The sequence below is a fragment of the Pongo pygmaeus genome, chromosome 11 (assembly GCF_028885625.2).
Source record: "Pongo pygmaeus isolate AG05252 chromosome 11, NHGRI_mPonPyg2-v2.0_pri, whole genome shotgun sequence".
NCBI lineage: Eukaryota > Metazoa > Chordata > Mammalia > Primates > Hominidae > Pongo > Pongo pygmaeus.
Genome location: NC_072384.2, coordinates 123383673 through 123407957, shown reverse-complemented (window position 1 = coordinate 123407957; position 24285 = coordinate 123383673). Strand labels below are relative to the sequence as shown.

Sequence of the window (24285 nt, the reverse complement as noted above, 5' to 3'; positions counted from 1 at the left end):
TGAAGATTCCTCAGATATGCCTCCCTATGTTCCTTACTGCCCCAATACCTAAAAATTGAAAACTCCTGTGGCAGATTCATTTTTAAATTGCAACCATGCAGGTTTTTGTAGACTAATACTTGAGAACTACTGCTTTAAATATCTGGTAAGACCTTCACTACCCACGTTTTTCAAAATTCTCATTGATTCTTATAGATTTATTCTCCTATAAAACCCAGAGGATTTAACATTTCTGTATGACAAAACACAACTTTAAAAGAATCAAAAGGAAAACAAGTGTCCAGGAAAAAATGGTGACAAAATATACAAAGAGCGCCTATAAATTAAAAGTCAAGCAACACAAGGAAAATGGGCAGAGAGTATGAATAGGGAAGCCAAAAAAGAGGAAATAAAAGAGGAAGCCTGGGAGTTAAATACTGGATTTGATCATGTGAAGGTCTCCACTGACCTTAAACTTGAAAAGAGCTTAAGTGTTAAGGACCAAAGCTCAACTGAAGAGGGTTCAAGAAAGGGCAGAAAGACAGTAAGTAGAAAGAGCTCTAAAGAACAAAGTAATGGTAACAGGCCAGGACAAAAGAGGTTCTTTTGTTTTAAACATAAATAGTAGAGCTTGTCTGCAGACTGATGGCTATGAACCAGCAGAGGAAAGTATTATGCAGAAGAGAGCCACACCCTGGAGGAGGAGAGAGGGTGGGAGAAACAGGGACACAGATGTGCGGGAATAGGAGCTTGTAGAAGATTTTCTTCTGGGTGCTTCTATTTTCTCAGAGTAATAAGAAGCAAAATCATTGGATGGGAGGGAGACAGAAAGGAAGGTATTAGAAAATTGAGGAGAAAGTATAAAATAGTCATCTAGGAGAGTGGGAGAATGAATGGTCATGGAAAAGGAATAGCAAAGGCAGGCTGGAGTATGAAATAATAAGACCACAGTGTTAGAAGGATATTGAAATCACTAAGAATCACGACAGAGTAGTGTCAGGGTCACAGGAAGACATATTTACAGATTTGGGGATGAGTAGTTAACTGCAACTAGTAGTAATACAGTCTGAAGATAAAACTTGGACACACACACACATACACACACCTGGGAGACACGGCAGTACTGTTTCAGTGGCAAAAAAACAAAAATAGAAAATGATCTAAAGATTCATTAATCAAAGAATGCCTGAAAAACATATATACCCATTGAACAGACTATTATGCAGCCATTAAAAGTAAGCTACATGTACATGCATTGACCTAGAAGAACTTCTATGATACCTTGCCAACTGAGAAGAATGTACACACGGGCATGCCTGGCTTCATGCCTGACTATAGAAAAAGATATAGGCAAGTCAAGGTTTTTAAGAAATTATCCCTAAATATTTAAATGCAGGTCTAAGTCCATTAATCTTTCACCATGAAGAATTTAACAACTCCAAACTTCACTAAATTCTCACAACTGCTAATTAAAATAACAAGATGAATTAAGTTTAACAGCATTAAAAGAAAATGACCTATTACTACTTATACAATAAAGCAAACAAAATCTTGAAATATAAAATTGTGTGATAAATAGCTAGGTTCAAACACTTGAAATGTGTTTTTAAAATGTTCTATGCAAATGGTCAGATGCATTACATCAAAGAGTTATTTACATCTTATGTTTTAATTAGCAATTGTTTTAAATCATAATGATCAAGCACAAGGAAGATCTCTTCTTTGTACGACCTCTATTATTTGAGAGGAAGAACACAGGTGACTTGGAAAGAGTGGAGGAAAAGGAGACCAGACAGGATTTTGTGTCATTCAGATCTCGTGTTATGAAACAAATGTAAGTAAAGTAATGGAGCTTAACCATCAGCCAGGAAATCACTTTCAGATGATATACTTCCAAAACGTATGAAGTGGATGTTAAAATAAAATTTTATGTTAAAAATTGCTATTAAAGAATATTATTAATATCATAGTCAAATGCCCTGTAACAACTCCCAATTTTTCAAAACAAAAATTGCTACAAATGCTCATATGAAAGCCTCCTGCCAGGAGCGGTAGCTCATGACTGTAGTCCCAGCTACAAAGGAGGCTGAGGTGGGAGGATCTCTCCAGCCCAGAAGTTGAGGTTGTGGTGTGCTGTGATCACACCAAAGCACTCCAGCCTGAGCAACAGAGCAAGACTTTGTGAAAAGACAAAGTCAGAAAGAAAGAAACCCTGTGAGAAAAAAACAACCCTGTGAGGTGAGAAGAGGCAGAGGAGGGATGGGGAGAGGAGGGAAGAAGGAGAGGGAAAGGAGGTGGAAATGGGGGGAAGGGAGAGGAGAGAAAAGAATAGAAGAGAGAAGGAAGAAAAAGAGAAAAGAGAGAAGGAAGAAAAGCTTCCATCAGAGATGACGTGTTTTCCTAAGAGAAAAACAGGAAAAAAGTTGGTTGCCACAGGGATCACTTTCAGACTAATGTATCAAATGGTTCTACCTGCTTAGATCTGGGGTTTCAAGAATCTCTTAGGCACAAGAGAGATACAACATGGTACCTCAACCCAAAATTGGCAGACCTGTGAAATTAACCTCCACAAAACTCACGGACTGAACAAAGAAAACAGGAGTCACTCTCAGAATCTAAGACATGTACAATGTCTACAGGAGGCAAGAAGTCAACAATGGTATTATATTCACACCCTACTAATAGAGCAAGCAGACATTTTATGCCCCTCACATCCACCACCATCATGAAAAGGAACCTGAAAACTCAACTTGCAGAGCAGGCAGAGAGCCCCAACATTTAGAAATGCTCCCACAAAGTCAAAGGCAGCAGAGGATGAGGACGGGGGGAACAGAGGACAGAAAAGGAGAAAATACTGCAGACGGTGCATTTTGATATGCCACAATTTACTTCTCAGTTAGTCCTGCCCACCACTCAATCTGATTTCATCCTCTGTATTTTTCTTTCAGCCTACTACACTCAGGCACCAATACCATACAACTGTTCATATCTGCAAATAACAATAATAATAATGTGGCTTAGCATTTTATCTCTAATGAAGTATAAATGAGTGGCTTGCACAATGCTGGATACCAAGGAATCCGTATTTGCTAGTATGAAATGTGGCTGGAATTTTTCACCAAGCTTGCAATAAATGGGAAACAATTCTGAGTGCAGGCAAACAAGCACAGTGAAGGGAACTTCTTATATTATCTCATTTAATTCTCACAAAACCCAATTTCAAATAGATTGTACCCAAAGGCACTTACAGCTAGCAGGTAAGGTAGGATATTAACCTACATGTCTCTCCAAGGCATGTCCAAACTTTTTAATGCCCCCACACTCTCTTAATAAACTCTATGGTTAATACCTTATTGTTGGGGAGGAAAAAGTACCCTTTAATACACTACTTTTGAGATTCTCCTTTCCCCAAAAGTTAGGTGACAGTCATACACACTCTACAGAGACTGTAAGAGTCCCAGATGAATGACGCAAATCATGTGTTATGAAATAGGAAACCAGGGTCAAGAAGGGCAGAAAGAACTATTTCCTACCCAGAATTAATCTCTCAGAGTTATAATGGAAAGTGCAACCACAGACTATTATTTACTATCAGGAAAGAGTTTCTTTTTAGAGGGGCACCCTGGTTCTCACAAACATGTTTGCTTCTCAGGCATCCAAAGCTAAACACATAATAAAAATACATACCTAGTTCAAGAGAATGGTTTTAAAACATTTACTTACTATATATCCTGCTGCCTCCCTCCCCAAAAAAGCAGACCTAAAAGTAAGAAAGTTGTTTTAAATTCTTACAAATACCAACAACACACAGACTAACTTATTATGTGTAATACACTGGTTCTTATGTATTTAGTAAAGACAAAGGATTTTTCCTCTCCAAATCCTCAAATACTAACACAATCTTTCAACAACTTCAAAGATTTCAACTATGACCACATAGTTGCAATGTATGACATCGCAATGACTACAGGGCTGAAATCGAGATCATTAATCCATGCAAGAACTTCCTTAATACAAAAATAAAATTGTCAAAAAGATTCTGGACAGGAAATCAATTAAAAACATTATTAGAAGGTTTAGTCATATTACTATCTGGATTAGATAAAGTTCCACTTTACAACTAGGAAGTTTTATGAGGAAATAATAATTTGGTATTTTATTTTTAAGAAAACTATTAAGCCTATATTTATTTTAACCTCAGAAAATGAAATGTTGGCATTAAAGATATACATTGGAAAAGAGGGAGGGAGGAACATTTATTATAGCAAGTCTTTCCCATTAATATATCTAAATGAAAAAGCAGTTTAACAAAGCCAATTTTTTTAAGTTTCAGTTATCCAGTGTAATTTTAAAACTGTTTCAGTCCTATTAGTATGACAGCGGAAATAACAGTAGGACTCTTGAGTACTCTCCTTGAACTATAAATACAGTCCCCTCAATTTCCCCAAAACTGATCAAGACTCATTATTTCTTTAAAAAACAGCTTTTATCCCTCTTCTAGATAAAAATCAATAGGAAACAGAAATCAGGCAAGGTAATATATATCTTTTTCAGTTAGATACACAACACGGATTTTAAATACATATACACACATGCATATGTGCATAAACACATACACTAGACTAGACTGAGCTCTGCTGCCAATTACTAAGAGATCTTGAGCAGGTCACTAAATATTAATTTGCTCACCATTAATATTGATGCAGTTCAACTAGATCGATTTTAAGACTATATTCTACTGATGCCTAGAGTTCCCAAAATTAAGACAATACTGAATAGGATTCTTTACTCTTTTAGTACTACTCCTTATTTATTCCAATCATTTCCTACAAAATGATTAATGAGAAAGCCAGCTATATAAGTATTTCAGGAGAACATGAACTATTAGATTACTTAATGACATCAACCTGGCTAATGAATATTTGAGGATCTTCATAATTCCAACTCAATCCAGCTACGTACCACATTTGGCATTACATGAACCTGTACTAAGGAGAATGAACAGACAGCCTAATTTTTAAGTGAAGGTTGTGTTAGCTGAAGTAACAAATTCACTTTTAAATACACCTCTTTTCAGCCAGGTACAATGGCTCACGCCTGTAATCCCAACACTTTGGGAGGCTGAAGTGGGCAGATCACTTGAGGCCAGGAGTTCAAGGTCAGCCTGGCCAACATGGAGAAACCCCGTCTCTACTAAAAAATATAAAAATTAGCCAGGTGTGGTGGTACGCACCTGTAATCCCAGCTACTTGGGAGGCTGAGGCACGAGAATCACCAGAGTCTGGGAGGCAGAGGTTGCAGTGAGCCAAGATCACGCCACTGCACCTCAGCCTGGGCCATAAACCAAGACTCTGTCTCAAAAACAAACAAACAAACAAACAAACAAATCTACCTACCTCTCTTTCCCCCAGGGTGAAATAAAAAATAAAATTAAAGAAAATTCAAAGGCCAGAGGAAAAATATAACAGTTCCAAACATATAAAAAAAGTTAGCAAAAGTAAATATAATGAACAAAGTATGCATATTTGAGAGAAGACAGCTCTTCTGGTTATGTTTAACCTTTGAGAATGTAAAAGAATTAAAGTTTCTGAAGATTTTCAAGATGATTTTAAAATGCTTATTCTATTTATAAGAGCTACAATAGCTTAAAATAATTTTGCAAGCTAACTCTACCCAGAATATATTTTCTTTAATTTCAACAATTTATATATCATTCAGTAAGATTACTTAGATGTTTCCTTTTCTCTTCCTCCATTCCCCTTCCCACCCCTAAAAGCCCAGTTTCTTATCTGTAGTTTGCATGGACCAGCTAAAAAAACAAAGTTAAGAAAAGGCAAATAACATATAATTAGAACTTATAAGTACGTTGTGGAAATATAAAGAATAAATAACCTGCATCACAATTAACATATTGCCTTCATTTGTACTATGTAAAGGTTAAGTAGCTAAAAATGAGGTTTAAACATCCAATTACTTCCTTTAGTCAATAGTCTTGTGTTGTATTCAAATATTACTCGCTTTTTTATCTTTAAATTCTTTACAACATATTTTCTTCTTCCTACAAATTCCCAATTATTTTACCACTAAGAAAAGCTATTCCTGAACAACACATTTCAAAATCAAAGCTAGTAAGATCACCAGTTGTCTTCCCTCTCACCTCCATTCTCTGCTGTGTCGTTCCCTGGCCTCTGCAGCTTTTCTGCAAGTGCTCAAAAACCAGATTACACTTAAAAAACAGAAGACACAGAAAAAAGGAATCCACCTTAAGTAGCTATGAGAAATATCTGGCCCAGCTCTTAAAAAACATTTTCCTCTGAAACCAAGGGAGGAGCAAACTTGCTGCTGTCTCCGTCTCCTTCCATACTTCTCATCTAGGTCACTTTCACATACAAATCCAAATTTGCTTAGCTACATCTCTTAAGAAGTTTAAAATGCTTCAATCCGACAATCGCACAAAGGACACGTACAAATGTGAATTAACTTCCATTTTTACATTATCTCTTAAATCATGGGACTTCTGAATATAAGCAATTCCCAAACATGAAAAGGCTGAGTTCTAAGTTTCGGGATTCAAGACACTGGGTTTCCCAAGTAGTTCATGACATTCCCTTTACTTCATCGCACAGTGAACCTATATAACATGATTACGAGTCTTATTTCTCTTTTTAGGCAAAATTATGACAAAGTTATCTTTGTCACTGTACCATAGTACTTCTTCCCTGTGCACCGCCCTCCCACATCAGTTTCTGACGGCCTTTTCCCTCCTCAAATATCCTAAGTACCCTACTGAGCACACGTAAATGCACTGAAGCTCCAAAACCACTTCTTCACCTACCCAAACCTAGCTGATCCTCAACAGTAATTACAGTCATTTCTACAAATGTCTTCCTATTTAAAATCTATCATTTAATATGCCATAATTATCTTTGCAATTTCAATTTTATTGGAAATCTACTAAACTCTCTTGATGCATTCTTAGCTAAGAATTCAAAGTTTGGAGTTCCCATAACCCATTAACTACTAAAAGAAATTTGTAGAAGAGTACTGTGTTACAATGGGTTTACTTAGTTACTTCTAAAGCACTCTTAATTTGATCACGTATATCCCTCAAAGAGATGTAGGCACAGACATGTCTAAAACAAAGTGAGGCGTACTATTAAAGTGGACAAAGTATATTCCTTTTTCCATCACACCTACTTCATTAAAAGATGGCAATCTTGGATATGCAAACAAAACGTCTGGAAAGATACACTCTGAAAATAAGGGATAATCCCTAGCAAAAGAACCAGGGTAACGTAGGAGTTTCCTGTTTACTTAGATGCTCCTACATTGCTTACAGTTTTTAATAATAAACATATTACTTGTGTGATTTCCTTTTAAAATCAGTTAAAAATGTTAAGATTAATAAATTCAACTGATGTGAAAAAAGACTTCGAAATGAGATTCTGAAAAGGAGGATGTCAACTATCATGATTCTAATGGATAAAATGCTTACTGCCTTTATGTCATCAAAGCACTTTACCAACATAGACTATTCCCTATAGCAGTCCTACTCAATTTTATTCTCATTTCACAGAATGCTAAAAACCTTCGTCCTTAAATTTTTGCCCTAAAATTTCATAAACTCTAATTCACTTCAGATGACACAGAATAAAATTATGCTATAGTTCTTATGCCCTATGACAACTGTAATAACCATGCACAACCTTCTATGGGTTGACAAAAAGCCCTTGAAACTACAATCTCTACTAAAATGTCCAGTTAGAAATTTACAGTAACATTCATACAAATTTTAAATGACCATCACATATTAAAATGGTCTAATTCATGCTAAACTATCCAAAATAAAGAGGCCACTGAGTTCAAATCCCTTGCAGATACTTAGTGAAATTCAAGTTAAGGAAAGGAAGGTAGACAATATTGCTCAATGACATGGTTTAACGTCCCAATTGATTTATACGGAATTAAAGTAAGTATAAAACTATCTTCTATAAACTTTCATAATTCTATAATCATAAAATGAGAATTACAATTTTTTTGGTCAGTTTAGCCATAATTGGTTTTAATTTAATATTTATTTTATAACAAAAGAAATCTATTGTAATAAAAAATTAAATATTTTACCAGTTGACAATGGTAGGAGGTACTAGGTGCTTTGAAGATATGTGCCCTTGTGTCAAAACCTGTCAAAACAAACATAAAAAAGACAAGCATTACTACTCATAGTCTAGTTAATCAGAGCCGAATGCCAACTTTTTCCTGGAAGTATTTTACTTCTAAACCTCACATGAAAAGTTTCTGGTGAGTTGTTCTGGAAACGCCAATCTATCACACTAGCAAACAAAATTTTTATCATGTAACCTTTCTTCAAAAACATATAGTACACACACTACACACCAGTAAGAATGCCCAAAACCCAAAACACTAACACCACCCAATGCTTGCAAGGATGTGGAGCAACTCTCATTCATTGCTGGCGGGAATGCAAAATGGTACAGCCACTATGGAAGTTTGACAGTGTCATATAAAACTAAACATACTCCAAATATATGATCCAGCAACCACAGTGCTTGGTATTTACCCAAAAGAGTTGAAAACATGTCTACAAAAACACCTGTACATGAATGTCCATAGCAGTTTCATTCATAATTGCCAAAAGCTAGAAGCAATCAACATATCCTTCAACGAAGTAATGGATAATATAAACTGTGGTACATCCAGACAATGGAAAATGAGTCAGTATTGAAAAGAAATGAGCCATCAAGCCATGACAAGACATGAAGGAAACTTAAATGCATATTACAAAGTGAAAGAAGACAGTCTGAAAATGCTATGTACTGTATGATTCCAACTATATGACATTCTGGAAAACGCAAAGCTATGGAGATGGTAAAAGGATCCATGGTTGCCAGAGGTTAGGGCACAGAGGGGGATGAATAGGCAGAGCACAAAAGGACTTTTAGGGCAGTAAAGCTATTCTGTATGTATTATAAGAGTAGATACACGTCATCATGTATTTGTTAAAACCTACGGAAGGTACAATACTAAGAGTGAACCCTAATGTAAACTATGGACTTTGGTTGATAATGATGTGTCAGTGTAGGTTCATCAGTTATAACCAATGTAGCACTCTGGGGAGGTAGGGGGATGTTGATAAAGAGGGAGGCTATGCCTGTGTAGGGGAAGGGGTATATGAGAAATCTCTGCACCTTCCTCTCAATTTTGCTGTACACCTAAAACTGCTCTAAAAAATAAACTCTATTATAAAAAATAAGGTATTTCCAAAACTCAAAAAGTATACTATAAAGGCTGAGTTCATTTACTCATGATAATGATAAAGAATAAGTATTAAGATGTATACGTGGTGATATTAACACATTGTTTTTTAAAAATTTTCAAATTTTTCCTATGATTTTCTCTATCACCTGTGAAGCAAATAGGTTAGCAGTCATTATATAGTTATTTTTAAGAATATATTAACAAGTAGAGCTAAACGCTAAGTTTTTTTGAATCACTTAATTCAACACACCACTGCTTCATTAACTTTTAATTCATTATTAATTTTTGTAAAAACGGACAGACCTTGCAGCTATAAAAAAGAATGAGTTCATGTCCTTCGCAGGGACATGGATGAAGCTGGAAGCCACCATTCTCAGCCAACTAACACAGGAACAGAAAAGAAACACCACAAGTTCTCTCACTCGTAAGTGGCAGTTGAAGAATGAGAACACATGGATATAGGGAGGGGAACGTCATACACTTGGGCCTGTAGGTGGGTGGGGTAAGGGGAGGGAAAACTTTAGGACAAATACCTAATGCATGCGGGGCTTAAAACTTAGATGATGGGTTGAAAGGTGCAGCAAACCAACATGCCACGTGTATACCTATGTATACATGTAAACCTGCATGTTCTGCACATGTATCCCAGAACTTAAAGTAAAATAATAAATAATTTTTTTTTTTTTTAAAGTCAGGCATTGGTGGCTCACGCCTGTAATCTCAGCACTTTGGGAGGCTGACACGGGTGGATCACCTGAGGTCAGGAGTTCAAGACCAGCCTGACCAACAAGATGAAACCCCATCTCCACCAAAATTACAAAAATTAGCCAGGTGTGGGGGCATGCACATATAGTCCCAGCTACTCTGGAGGCTGAGGCAAGAGAATCACCTGAACCCAGGAGGCAGAGGTTGCACTGAGCTGAGATCATGCCACTGCACTCCAGCCTGGGTGACAGAGCAAGACTCTGTCTCAAAAAAAGACAGACCTTAAACTCAGATACTACTGGGTTCAAAATCCCTGCTGTTTCTTATTAGCTATGACTCCAGACAAGGTCATGCATCTATTCATCCAGGGGGAAATAACTTAGAAATCTTCTTGTTATTAATAATTTCTTGTGCCAGTTTCCTCACATGTAAAAGCGAACAGTGCTATATATAAATAATTCATATCCATATTTGTAGAATTTCTATAAATAAAAAAGAGCAACAGGAGAAAGCAGGCTATGTATATTAACAGAAAATTCCACATTGTTTATTACTTATTAAAAATGGTTAACCTCATTAATTATCAAGGAAATACAAATTAAAACAGTATCATTTCCTACATTAAAATTTTTTTAATGAAAAAAATTCACAAGCGTTGGCAAGGATATGGCAAACAAGACAGATCTTAGCACTCTTAGGGAAGTACAGCCAGTTAAGAGAGCAATTTGGCAGCATCTAGCAAAAGCTGAAAATGTAGACTCCTATGACCCAGCAATCCCTTTTGAGAAATATGCCCTAGGGAAACTTGTGTGCCATGCTTACTTTACCCTGCTTTGTTTATTAAATGGCCCAAGGTGACAGGTCCTACTAGGTATGTAATTGGCCCTCAATAAATGTTAAAACACTCTCTCTCTCCCCTCTCCCCTCTTCGGTCTCCCTCTCCCCTCTCCCTCTCCCTCTCCACTCTTCGGTCTCCCTCTCCTACTTTTTTCGGTCTCCCTCTGTTGCCGAAGCTGGACTGTGCTGCCGTGATCTCAGCTCGCTGCAACCTCCCTGCCTCGGGCTCCTGTGAGTGCCTGGGATTGAAGGCGCGCGCCGCCACGCCTGACTGGTTTTTGTATTTTTGGTGGAGACGGGGTTTCGCCGTGTTGACCCGGCTGGTCTCCAGCTCCTGGCCTCAAGTGATCTGCCCGCCTCGGCCTCCCGAGGTGCTGGGATTGCAGACGGAGTCTCCCTCACTCAATGCTCAATGTTGCCCAGGCTGGAGTGCAGTGGCGTGATCCCGGCTCGCTACAACCTCCACTTCCCAGCCGCCTGCCTTGGCCTCCCAAAGTGCTAAGATTACAGCCTCTGCCCAGCCGCCACCCCGTCTAGGAAGTGAGGAGCGTCTCTGCCCGGCCACCCATCGTCTGGGATGTGAGAAGCGCCTCTGCCTGGCCGCCCCGTCTGGGAGGTGACGAGCGCCTCTGCCCGGCTGCCACCCCATCTGGGAGGAAGTGAGGAGCGCCTCTGCCCGGCCACCCCGTCTGGGAGGTGAGGAGCGCCTCTGCCCGGCCGCCCAACGTCTGGGAAGTGAGGAGCGCCTCTGCCCGGCCGCCCCATCCGGGAGGGAAGCGAGGAGCACCTCTGCCCGGCCACCCAACGTCTGGGAAGTGAGGAGCGCCTCTGCCCGGCCGCCCCATCCGGGAGGGAAGCGAGGAGCACCTCTGCCCAGCCACCCCGTCTGGGAGGTGAGGAGCGCCTCTGCCTGGCCGCCACCCCGTCTGGGAGGAATTGAGGAGCGCCTTTGCCTGGCCGCCCAATCTGGGAAGTGAGGAGCACCTCTACCTGGCCGCCCCGTCTGGGAAGCGAGGAGCGCCCCTGCCCGGCTGCCCCATCTGGGAGGTGAGGAGCGCCTCTGCCCGGCCGCCACCCCGTCTGGGAGGAAGTGAGGAGCGCCTCTGCCTGGCTGCCCCCTCTGGGAAGTGAGGAGCGCCTCTGCCTGGCTGCCCCTTCTGGGAAGTGAGGAGCGCCTCTGCCTGGCCGCCCCGTCTGGGAGGTGAGGAGCACCTCTGCCCGGCCGCCCCATCCGGGAGGGAAGCGAGGAGCACCTCTGCCTGGCCGCCCCGTCTGGGAGGTGAGGTGCGCCTCTGCCCGGCCACCACCCCGTCTGGGAGAAAGTGAGGAGCGCCTCTGCCTGGCTGCCCCGTCTGGGAAGTGAGGAGCACCTCTTCCCGGCTGCCCCTTCTGGGAAGTGAGGAGCGCCTCTGCCCAGCCGCCCCGTCTGGGAAGTGAGGAGCGCCTCTGCCCGGGCGCCGTGTCTGGGAGGTGAGGAGCGTCTCTGCCCGGCCGCCCCGTCTGGGAAGTGAGGAGCGCCTCTGCCCGGCCGCCCCGTCTGGGAAGTGAGGAGCGCCTCTGCCCGGCCGCCCCGTCTGGGAAGTGAGGAGCGCCTCTGCCCGGCCGCCCCGTCTGGGAAGTGAGGAGCGCCTCTGCCCGGCCGCCCCATCTGGGAGGAGAAATTCTTCTGCCTTGAGATGCTGTTGATCTATGGCCTTGCCCCCAGCCCCCTGCTCTCTGAAACATGTGCTGTGTCAACTCAGGGTTAAATGGATTAAGGGCGGTGCAAGATGTGCTTTGTTAAACAGATGCTTGAAGGCAGCATGCTCTTTAAGAGTCATCACCACTCCCTAATCTCAAGTACCTAGGGACACAAACACTTCGGAAGGCCGCAGGGACCTCTGCCTAGGAAAACCAGAGACCTTTGTTCATGTGTTTATCTGCTGACCTTCTCTCCACTATTATCCTATGACCCTGCCACATCCCCCTCTCTGAGAAACACCCAAGAATGATCAATAAATACTTAATTGAAAAAAAAAAAAGAAAATACATTAATGTATAAATGCATTTGAAATATTTAAAGGAGTTTAATTTACCAAGTTTGTAAATAATATAAAGCATTACAATCAAAAAAAAATCTCTTCAACAAATATTTATTAAATGCCTTACTCAGCTCCAGACCTGACACTTTGCATTCTAAGAATGACACTACAGTACTGAAAAAAAAAAAATTCCTAGTCAGTGGTAGAGCCTGACAAATCACTTTAACATGGCAAAAACTATGAGAAGTGCATCAGCTGCATTAGGAAAACAGGCAATTGCAGCCTTTTGTCTAGGGTGGAGAAGACAAGGTCAAGGAAATCACTATCAACTGAGTTGATGCATGTATTTTTGTTCAAGCAGACAATAACTGCAGGCAGTAATAACAATTATTTGTAAACACGAAGGGAACTATACAAGAAAAGAGAAATTTCAGAAGACTCTAAGTAGTTGTAGTAAGCTGAAAAAAGGACCTCAAGGGTATCAGGCCCTAATCCCTAGGATCTACAAATGTTACCTTATTTGGAAAAAGACCCTAGATTACCCAGTGGTCCCTAAATGCCCTCACAAATGTCCTTATAAAGAGAGAGGCAGAAGGAGATTGGACACACATGAAGGAGATGGTGACGTGAAGATGGACAGAGAGATTTGAAGATGCTGGCCTGAAAGATTGGACTGATAATGGGGAATGCCAGTAGACACTATAAGCTGAAAGAGGCAAGGAACAGGTTCTTCCCTGTTCCTTCAAAGCTCTGCTGATACAGGGGCCTTCAAAGCTCTGCTGATACTTTGATTTCAACCCAGTAACACTGATTTGAACTTCTGGTCTCTATTAACATTAATAGAATAAATTTCTGTTGTTTTAAGCCTCCCAATCTGTGGTGATTTGTTGCAGTGTCCCTAGAAGACAAATGCCTCACTGCCGCTGTGAATGTTTGCTGCCCTAAGTAGTTGAAACATTATCCAGATCCCTTAAAAGTCTTCTAACTTTTATTAGCAGGGGGATGACATACTTGGATCTGTTTCATAATATTATACCTGGTGCCAATGTTGAGAATTTATTTGTGGAAAAAGAAACTAGAAACAGGAAAACCATTTAAAAATTCAAAATCCAGACAGAAGATAAAGTTCTTAATCACCAGATATTTGTGAAAAACCATCACTATCAAAGAAAGAGACAAACAGCAGACAAAAGGCGCCTCAGTGGAAACAGACAATGTAGGAAATGTGGGAAATTTTAAAATATGTCTATGTAATATTCTCAAAGGCATAAGAGAGGCTATTGCCATCTATGAAACAAGAATGCGATGCTATATATTAACAAAAGGAATAAAAATAAGAAAAAGCTCTTTGAAATTAATAGCAGCTGAAATTAAGGAGTCAGTAACAAGTGTCAGAAAATGAGGTGGAGACTCTTTTCCAGATAAAGAACAGCAAAAGCAAGGGGTAGAATATAGAAAATTTAATTCTCATTTTAAAAAATAAGGAGTTACATTAATCCAAGAGATTCAAGTTCCATTACAAGGAGTCCTAGAAATAAAAAGAAAAAAAGAAAAAAGAGGCAGAAATTCCTAAAGCACTCTGCAATATAATATCCCAGAGCTGATAAATACTAGTCTTCGGTTTGAAAGGACTGGGCAGATCAATGAGGGAAAAAATAACTGACTTCTAGACAGAGCCACGTAAATTCTCAAAGCGCAGAGTATAAGAATATCCTCAAATCTTCCTAAAAAAACAAAAGGCTGGCCGGGCGTGGTGGCTCACACCTGCAATCCCAGCACTTCGGGAGGCCGAGGCGGGCAGATCACCTGAGGTCGGGAGTTCGAGACCAGCCTGACCAATAAGGAGAAACCCATCTCTACTAAAAATACAAAATTAGCCGGGCATAGTGGCGCATGCCTGTAATCCCAGCTACTAGAGAGGCTGACTGACGCAGTAGAATCGCTTGAACCCAGGAGGGGGAGGTTGCAGTGAGCCAAGATCCTGCCACTGTACTCCAGCCTGGCAACAAGAGCAAAACTTCGTCTCAAAAAAAAAAAACAAACAGCAAACCACCTACAAATAAGGTGATTCTATAACTGACCAACAAACAAGGATACCTATCAGAATAAAAGGAGGTACTATTAAAAAGTGTGATTTGGGCCGGATGCGGTGGCTCACGCCTGTAATCCCAGCACTTTGGAAGGCCAAGGCAGGCAGATCACAAGGTCAGGAGATCGAGCCCATCCTGGCTAACACAGTGAAACCCCATTGCTACTAAAAATACCAAAAATTAGCCGGGCATGGTGGCACCTGCCTGTAATCCCAGCTACTCAGGAGGCTAAGGCAGGGGAATCACTTGAAGCCAGGAGGCGGAGCTTGCAGTAAGCCAAGATCATGCCACTGCACTCCAGCCAGCCTGGACGACAGAGCGAGACTCTGTCTTAAAAAAAAAAAAAAACAAACCATGATCTGGAGGTATTCCACACAAATCAGGATATATGGTCACCCTTCCTGTAAGGCAGGAATTCTCAACCCCCGGGCCACAGACCTGACAGCAGGTAGGCAACAGCAGGTGAGCAAGTATTACCTCCTGAGCTCTGCCTCCTGTCAGAACAGCAGCTGCATCAGATTCTCACAGGAGCAGGAATTGCACATGCAAGGGTTCATCCCAAAACTATCCTCCACCCCACTGCCTCCTCGACCCCCGTCCATGGAAAAACTGTGTTCCACGAAACTGGGTCCCTGGTGCCAAAAAGCTTGGAGACAGCTGTTATAAAGGAGTAAGAATCATAATGGCATCAGATGTCTCAGAAACACAGGAAGGTAGGCAACTATGAACAAGGCCTTAAAAGTTTTAAGGGAAAGTTTTAACCTAGAATTCTACTCTCAGCTAATTTCCCAATCAATTGCAAGTAGAATAAAGAAATTTTCAGACTTGCAAGGACTTAGAAAATTTACATTCCACAAATACATTTTGCCAAGAAATTTAAAAGTCCTCAATCATGTGCATATATTCCTTTAAGCTTTAAAACAATTTTGTTAAGCCAGAATGATCTGAAGTTTTGTTACCTAGTTTACAAGAGCTAATATAATGCTGATTCCAAAACCTGACATACCACATAGGACAATCTCTTTAAAGAATATGAGGGAAAAAATCCTAAAATGTCAGCACATCTAATCCAGTTGAGTTAAAAGAATGATACACCATAACCAAGCATGGTTTGTTTACTCTGAGTGCAAAGATGCTTCACCATGAGAATTCTTTATTATTACCATTCTCTATATTTAACAGGCTAACTAGGAGGGGAAAGGTGTGAGCATCACCATATATTTTCTTAAGTATTTAAGAAAAGTGAGGCCGGGCGCAATGGCTCACACCTATAATCCCAGCACTTTGGGCAGGTGGACCACCTGAGGTCAGGAGTTCATGACCAGCCTAGCCAACATGGTGAAACCCCATCTCTACTAAAAATACAAAATTAGCTAGGGGTGGTGGCGCATGCCTGTAATCCCAGCTACTTAGGAGGGTGAGGCAGGAGAATCGCTTGAACCCGGGAAGTGGAGGCTGCAGTAAACCAAGGTCGCACCATTGCACTCCAGCCTGGGCGACAAGAGTGAAACTCCATCTCAGGGGTGGGGCGGGGAGTGAATATCAATTATTAAGTTTTAAAGGAACATCTTATTCAGAAACAAAATTGCTTAAACTTAAAAACAGTATATTTATCAGAAATCAACATTAAACATCATACTGAAAAGCAACTTCCATCCAAGTAAGGGACAACAAGGCCAACTATGATCATAATTATTATACATCAAGAAGGCTCTAACTCTATGCTGTCCAATGCGGTAACCACAAGCGCCACTGCACACCTGAAACGTGGCTAGTCCAAACTGAGATGTGATCTAAGTGTAAAATACACATGGGATTCCAAAGACCTAGTAGTAAAAAAAGAACATAAAATAGTTAATTAATAAATTTCATATTGAACATATACACTGAAATAAGATTTTGGATATATTACATTAAATAAAATGTATTGAAATCAATTGCCTACTACAAATGTAAAACTACATATATGGCTTACATTTACGGCTCTCAATGCATGTCTTCTGAACAGCACTGCACTTCAGCCAATGCAATGAAAAAATAAACAAACAGTTATGAATACTGAAAAAGACAGAGTCGTTATTGTGTGCAGATAAGTGCCTGTCTGACAAGAAAATCTGAAGAAATCATTTGAAAAATATCCAACCAGAGGGAGAATTCACAAAAATACTTCGATACCAAGTAAATAATAAAAATCGACAGTTTTTTTTTTGGTTTGTTTTTTGTTTTTGAGACAGAGTCTCGCTCTGTCACCCAGGCTGGAGTGCAGTGGCGTGAACTCTGCTCACTGCAAGCTCCGCCTCCCGGGTTCACGCCATTCTCTTGTCTCAGTCTCCTGAGTAGCTGGGACTCCAGGCACCCACCACCACGCCCGGCTAATTTTTTTTTTTATTTTTAGTAGAGACAGGGTTTCACCGTGTTAGCCAGGATGGTCTTCATCTCCTGACCTTGTGATCCGCCCACCTGGGCCTCCCAAAGTGTTGGGATTACAGGCATGAGCCACCGCGCCCGGCCAAAAATTGACAATTTTTTTAATATACTATTAATCACCAGTTAGAAATTGAAATGGAAATACAGTCACAATAGCAAACACAAGTTTAAAATTCGTCATGTAATATAACATTCATATTTACATATGGGTGTCTGTGTGTGTAAAATGCTGACAGACACACACAAAAAAACCCTGAATATATGAAAAGACAGACTTGTTCCTGAGTAGAAAGGATAAATGTTAATTCTGCCAAAATTAACCCATAAACCAAATGCAATCCCAATTAAAATCCCACTAGGATTTTTCTTACGTGTTTGTTTTGTATGCTTATGTGATATATTAATTCTAACATTTATCTAGAAGAAAAAACTTTGAGAAACGGCATATTTAATACATATTTGCCCTATTCCATATCAAAACACGAATTGTTTTAATACAGAATTTTAAAACCAGAAATAATCATGGGACTTTTGTATATGGCAATAGTGACATTGCAGATCAGCAGGTAAAAACTTATTCAGTAAGTTGCACGGCATCAAAGAAAAATTTTAACTGAGGTAGTAGCTAAATTAAGTCCTGGAAAGATGAGAAGCATCTTTGTTATATATAATTACTAATTATTATTTATTAACTAATTATTGTTAATAATTATTAATTATTAATTAATTAATAATCATTATTGCTAAATTATTTATTAATTAATCGTTGGTTATTATTGATTAATTATTTATTAATTATTATACATCAAGAGAGGTATTACTAGGCTGAAGCAAACAACCAGCCTAGTAATACCTCTCTTCCACAGCTCCCATATTCCATAAATAGAAAAAAAAAGGTTTATTATTGGTCTTTGTTCTGATTCTGAAACAGTCTCCAGTGATGTCAACCCACAGTCCACATTGCCTGGCCTATGACTGTTGGGAAGGGAAGCACTGGCTCTGTTTCACATATGTGATACTGTTCTGTCCCCATCTCCAACACCGCAGACTACGGCAAATGTGGGCATCCACAGGTATCCAGCAGACCTGTGACCAGTGAAGCCTGTATCAAAAACATGAATGTGTTGGTCCAATCATACTCTTCTGTCCAAAACTTGGAATGGGGTATGGAATTGGAGAGACAGAAGCAGCTAAGAGGACTGTCAAAATAAACTCATCTATCAAGATTCAGGATGAGTATAATTACCCACAGACAAAGCTGAATAAATCCCTCCAGGCTCTTAGTCCTCCTTCGCTCCTGCCTAACAGGGAGGCATGAGTGAGCACAGAGTGAGTAATCACAAGTAGCCTGAGATCGCTGGAACACAGGAAATATATGGGGGGAGTTAGCAATGAAAATGTTGTAGATAGGATGAGATCGGTTTTCAAGTAAAGCATTTAACTAAATTTGTTTTTTATTTTATTTTATTTTTTTGAGACAGTCTCGCTCTGTCCCCCAGGCTGGAGTATAGTGGCACCATCTAGGCTCACTGCAATCTCCACCTCCTGGGTTCCAGCGATTCTCCTGCCTCAGCCTCCCGTGTAGCTGAGATTACAAGCACCCGCCACCACGCCCGGCTAATTTTGGTATTTTTTGTAGAGACAGGGTTTCACCATGTTGACCAGGATGGTCTTGAACTCCTGACCTCAGGTGATCCACCTGCCTTGGCCTCCCAAAGTGCTGAAATTACAGGTGTGAGTCACCGTTCCCAGTCCTAAATGTGTGTTGTTGTTTTTTTAATAATGATTACTTGGGTCAACACAGAAAATAAACCGAAAGGGATTCCAGGTATGTGGTTATTACCACAGCCCAAGTAATGAAGTGCAGAATTTAAGGCAGTAGACGCAGAAGAATCAGGACCAACTGTAGAGGCTTCTCTGAGGTAAAATTAGTAGGACCTGTCAGGTAGGATGTATAGAGTAAGGGCTCTGAAAATTAAAAGTCTACATTTCCAGAATGAAAGAATGGTGGCATGTAATGAGGAATACAAGAACAGACACAAATATGAGCGCATGAATATAGGGCTGGATGTTAAGTTTGTGGGAAAGACCAGAAGAGAGATTCAGTATATTGTTAGAAATACAGGGCTGGGGCTCCAAACAGCTGAAGATGCAGAGGTCACAGTCACCATTGACTCTATTCATAGAACACAGAATTCCTCAGAAACAGTATATTCAATTGTAGGATAAAGGATTAAGGGCAGATGCCAGAAGAACAAACAAGAAAGGTAAAGGAACAGGAAACACTGCCCTAGAAGCCAAAGACAAACACTTGTTGTCAGGAGTGTCAACAAGGCTGCAGAGAAGGCAACAAGCAGCAATGACATTAAAGTACAGCAAGCAGTGGGCCTGGCCTGAAACAATCCATCACTTTCCTGCCTTCATAATCACATAATTTTTTTAAATTACATTAGCATATATTACTCAACCAGTTAGTACATATTTATCAACAGAAAAGCCATTCTTCAGGAATTCCTGAGCTTCCATTAATAAGTATATATTGGGCATTCTGATGTGAGATTTTTGGCCTTCCAAAAATTTTCTGGTAATATATTCAAATCTTTCAACTCAATTTAATAAATGCTTACTCAGTATCTCATGTCCATTACTGTGCTAGGTGGCAGGGATGCAGAGACTGATTCATTCATTCAACAAATGTGAGTGTCTCCTATACACTGGGCACTGGGTGTGCAGCAGTGAATAAAGCACAGTATCTTTCTTTCTAGTGGAAGAATAAATTAAACTTACTCTCCCTGAAGGAGCCCAAAAGAAACACATTATGTTCTTGACTTATCTAAGAAAGACAGCAAATATAATTATTTCTTAAAGCTATTTGAAATTAATAACAAGAAACAAAAACTGTAATCACCTATAGTTAACATGCCTATACTCTGGCATCATATAATACAAATAAATTTTATTAACTTAAATACACATACATAGAGTCAGCTCCCAATTATCTATGGGTAAATTATCCATGCATCAAGGGCAATTCCCAAATAGTGACTCACGATTCTGGGTAGTGTCCCATCCAAATTTCTAGCATGTAATCTTCTAACACATGATGTAGTATATAACATATAGGCATATGCCAGTTTTACACTATGTCCACCATTCTCCCCAGAAACATCAATGCAAAGAACAGAAACTGTTACATGCCTACAAAATCATTTCTGAACTAGGTATTTATAAAGGTATAAGTGTATATGTAGCCGTCACTGTAGTTAGTATCTAATAAAAACAACAAATACCAATATAGATGTTTCTCACCAAAAAAGTAAATCTACGAATGTGCTATGCTTTTCATTCTCAATACCGAAGTTCAGATTTACATAAACAGACCCTGAGTATTCAACTGATCCTGCCCTCACGGAACTTTCCATCTGGGCTATCATCTGCTCCACCTCTTCATTACAAGGAAAATCACAAAACTAACTTTTAAAAAACACCCTCTAAACAATCTAAGTACAAAACCATCTCTCAAGTATAAAACTCCAAAACTACTCTTACCATAACCAGTCCTATTCCACCATCTCTTTCACTTCAATCCTTTGACCTCATCCACAACTCCAATCCCCTTGATCTCCCCCTGCCTGATCTCTATTGTTAATTGACTTATCCTGTAACACACCCTTTCCGTTCCCCAAGCATTCCCCATGTGTGTTCTTGTCCCATGCCTTTATGCTTGGTATGTCCCCTGGGTCCCATCTCCAATCCCCTAACTCAGAAAAACTATGCTCTATCCAGAAGTAAAAGAATATAGATTTTGACTGAACTCTCCATCTATTTTTACCTCCATCATTTATCTCCCCTCTTCCATCAAGGCTGGGTTAGATGTCCTTCCTATGAGCTTCCAAAACACTTCAGGCATACCATTAACGTAACTTATTACAACTGTATTTTAACTTTGCTTTTCTGTCTCCCCACAATAGGCTGTGAGCTTCTTGAAGCAAGGACTTTTTTTTTCTCTGCTTTCCTAGAATCTAGCAGAGTATGTGATACATAGCGGGTATGAATAAATGTATACTTTTATAAATACTATTTTATATGCTATAATTTAAATAGGCATAAAGAAAATATTTTAAAGCCATAAAGTAGGGCCAGGTATGGTGGCTCATGCCTGTAATCCCAACAGTTTGCGTGGCTGAGGCAGGAGGAATGCCTGAGTCCAGGCGTTCAAGACCAGCCTGGACAAAACAGATCTAGTGTCTACAAAAAAAAATGTATTTAATTGGCTGGCCATGATGGCACACGCCTGTAGTCCCAGCTACTTGGGAGGCTGAGGTGGAAGGATCACTTGAGCTGGGGAAGTTGAGGCTGCAGTGAGCCATGACTGTGCCATGGCACTTCAGCCTAGGACTGAGATTCTGTCTCAAAAAAACAAAAAACAAAACAAAACAAAAAACAAACAAACAAAAAAAACCCATAAGGCAATAACTAGCTCTTGCTCAAACATCTGTTGAGAAAAGCTATCCCACATGAGGGTAGGGAAGGGGTACCAGAATCAAAGCTGCTCCTATGATTTACAAATCACACACTATTGCTCCTTCCCCTGCTTATTAATCCCAATACTTTTATACTGGTGAAACAGTCCAAACTCTAGCTCAAATGTCACCTCTTTTATGAAGTCTTCTAATATCCACTTGCAGCCCTCTAAGAACCCAAAACACCTTGAACATACATCTACATTAGCACTTTTAACTATGGATTGTATGTTTACTGTTTTACTTTCTATCTACTTCAACGAGGTAAACACTCTAATGATGCATCTTTGAAATATGAACCCCAAGAAACCTACAAAGTATTACCTAGTATATGTTCAGTAAATTTTGGCTGATTTTATGAATAAAATTTTAAAACAGGGAAAAACGAAAAGAAACATCATCAAAAAAAACCCAGCAATAAGCTAAGGAATTATGTCTGTGCTTATGACACTGAACTGGACAACCCAAAAGGGGAGGGGAGGAGGGGTAGAAACTCTGGTCAATATCAGCTCATTCAACAACCAGTCAAGAGGCAATCACTAAGGCCATGTAGGTTCATAGATGTGATCATTTCTGCGCTATAATGTAATGCAATTAAAGAGGAAAGAAGCCTCACCAATAAGTCATCTTCCATAGGCACTTCTTTCTAAAATTGCCATATGAAAGTTAATACCAATAAGGTCAAATTTACAGAAATTATTCCTATTCTTTTCCAGGAACCAAAAGGAATACAGAATGGGACATAAATCAATCAGTGAAAAGCCAAACCAATCAATTTTTGTATTTCATTGAATAAAAATCAAGATTTCAACTGGCACTATACAGATCAACTCATTATTATCCTGATCTGAATCATGACGAATAGATATGAGGTTCCTCCCTCCAACCCACCACTCCAAAGGTTTTTATTAAAAAACAAAAATCCCATTCCTTCCGCCCCCAACCTTCTTGATTTTATCAGTGATTAAGATCAGTGATAAAGTTTTATCAGTGATAAAAACTTTGAGAGACACTGTATTATATGAGCTAATCCTCAGAGAGCTGGAAGGAGAAATTTTTAAAGTAACAATAACAATAGGTACATTTACTGAGCATTTAATACGTGCCAGGCACTGCTCTGATCACTTTGTATATATTTTCTTTAACATTAGCAGGTTATACATAACGCAAAAAAAGTAAATCAAAAGCTAAATTTTTACAATTATTCCTAACTTCACCTCTCCATTCAAATCTTCACATAAATGAAAATTTTTAATTCTTCAATTCATTTTTTACTTTTATATCTTTTTTTTTTTTTTTTTTTTTTTTTGGTAGAGACAGGTTATCACTATGTTGCCCAGGCTGTCTCAAAACTCCTGGCCTCAAGCAATCCTCCCATCTCTGCCTCCTGAGTACTGGGATTACAGTAGTGAGCCAATGTAATTTAAAAACTGTAAATCTATAAAATTTCTATTCTTTCTCCAAATCCTTCAGCAGGATATATCCAATAAGCAAAATTATTGCTTTTTATTTAAATCAGGTCTAGATTAAGACTGGTTTAACTAAAATAAATATTCGGGTTGTTAATTTTTTTTTTCAGACAGGGTCTCTTGCTCTGTCGCAGGTTGGAGTGCAGTGGCTTGATCACAGTTTTCACTGCAGCCTTGAACTCCCAGGCTCAAATAATCCTCCCAAGCAGTTGGAACCACAGCATCCAACTCAGTTAATATTTTTTATTATTTTTATAGAGACCAAGTCTCCCTATACTGCCCAGGCTGGTCTCAAACTCCTGGGTGCAAGCGATCCTTCCTCCTCAGCCTCCCGAAGTCCTGGGATTATAGACGTTAGCCACTGCGCCCAGCCAAGAAATTTTTTTTAGTTATACAAAATATTACTCATATGAAACAACATCTTTCTTCTGGTTTTCAATATATAAATGCAAGTACAAAGCCGGGCGCAGTAGCTCACGCCTGTAATCCCAGCACCTTGTGGCTCATGCCTGTAATCCCAGCACCTTGGGAGACCGAGGCAGATGGATCACCTGAGGTCAGGAGTTCAAGACCAGTCTGGCCAACATAGTGAAACCTGGTCTCTACTAAAAATACAAAAAAATGAGTGGGGTGTGGTGGTGTGCACCTGTAATCCTAGCTACTCGGGAGACTGAGGCATGAGAATCACTTGAATCTGGGAGATGGAGGTTGCAGTGAGCCAAGATCACGCCACTGCACTCCAGCCTGGGTGACAGAGTGAGACTCCATCTCAAAAAAAAAATAAAAATAAAAAAATAAATCCAAGTACAGGTGCAATGGAAAGACACACTCAAACTAAAAGGCACAGATATAAGTACAACCTCTCTGGGAAGCAACTGTAATTTTTATTAAGAGCCTTTCAATTTTTCATACCTTTTGACCAAACAATTCCACTTCTGTGAATATTTAATGAAGA

General features: G+C 39.8%; 1 protein-coding gene across 5 annotated transcripts in view; it reads right to left on the bottom strand.

The window, feature by feature from the left end:
- Positions 1 to 24285, bottom strand: part of ACSL3 (acyl-CoA synthetase long chain family member 3) — a 79515-nt gene that overhangs the window by 42215 nt on the left and 13015 nt on the right. For 2 of the 5 annotated variants that reach the window (XM_054477628.2, XM_054477627.2), the window contains exons 2-3: positions 8104 to 8162; positions 3703 to 3739 (exon numbers count right to left, since the gene is read on the bottom strand). The exons of 1 other annotated variant lie outside the window; for it this stretch is intronic. The gene's annotated coding sequence lies outside the window, so the exon portion shown is untranslated. The remainder of the gene's footprint in view (positions 1 to 3702; positions 3740 to 8103; positions 8163 to 24285) is intronic. 2 more of the 5 variants (XM_054477626.2, XM_054477625.2) reach the window with 1 other exon arrangement.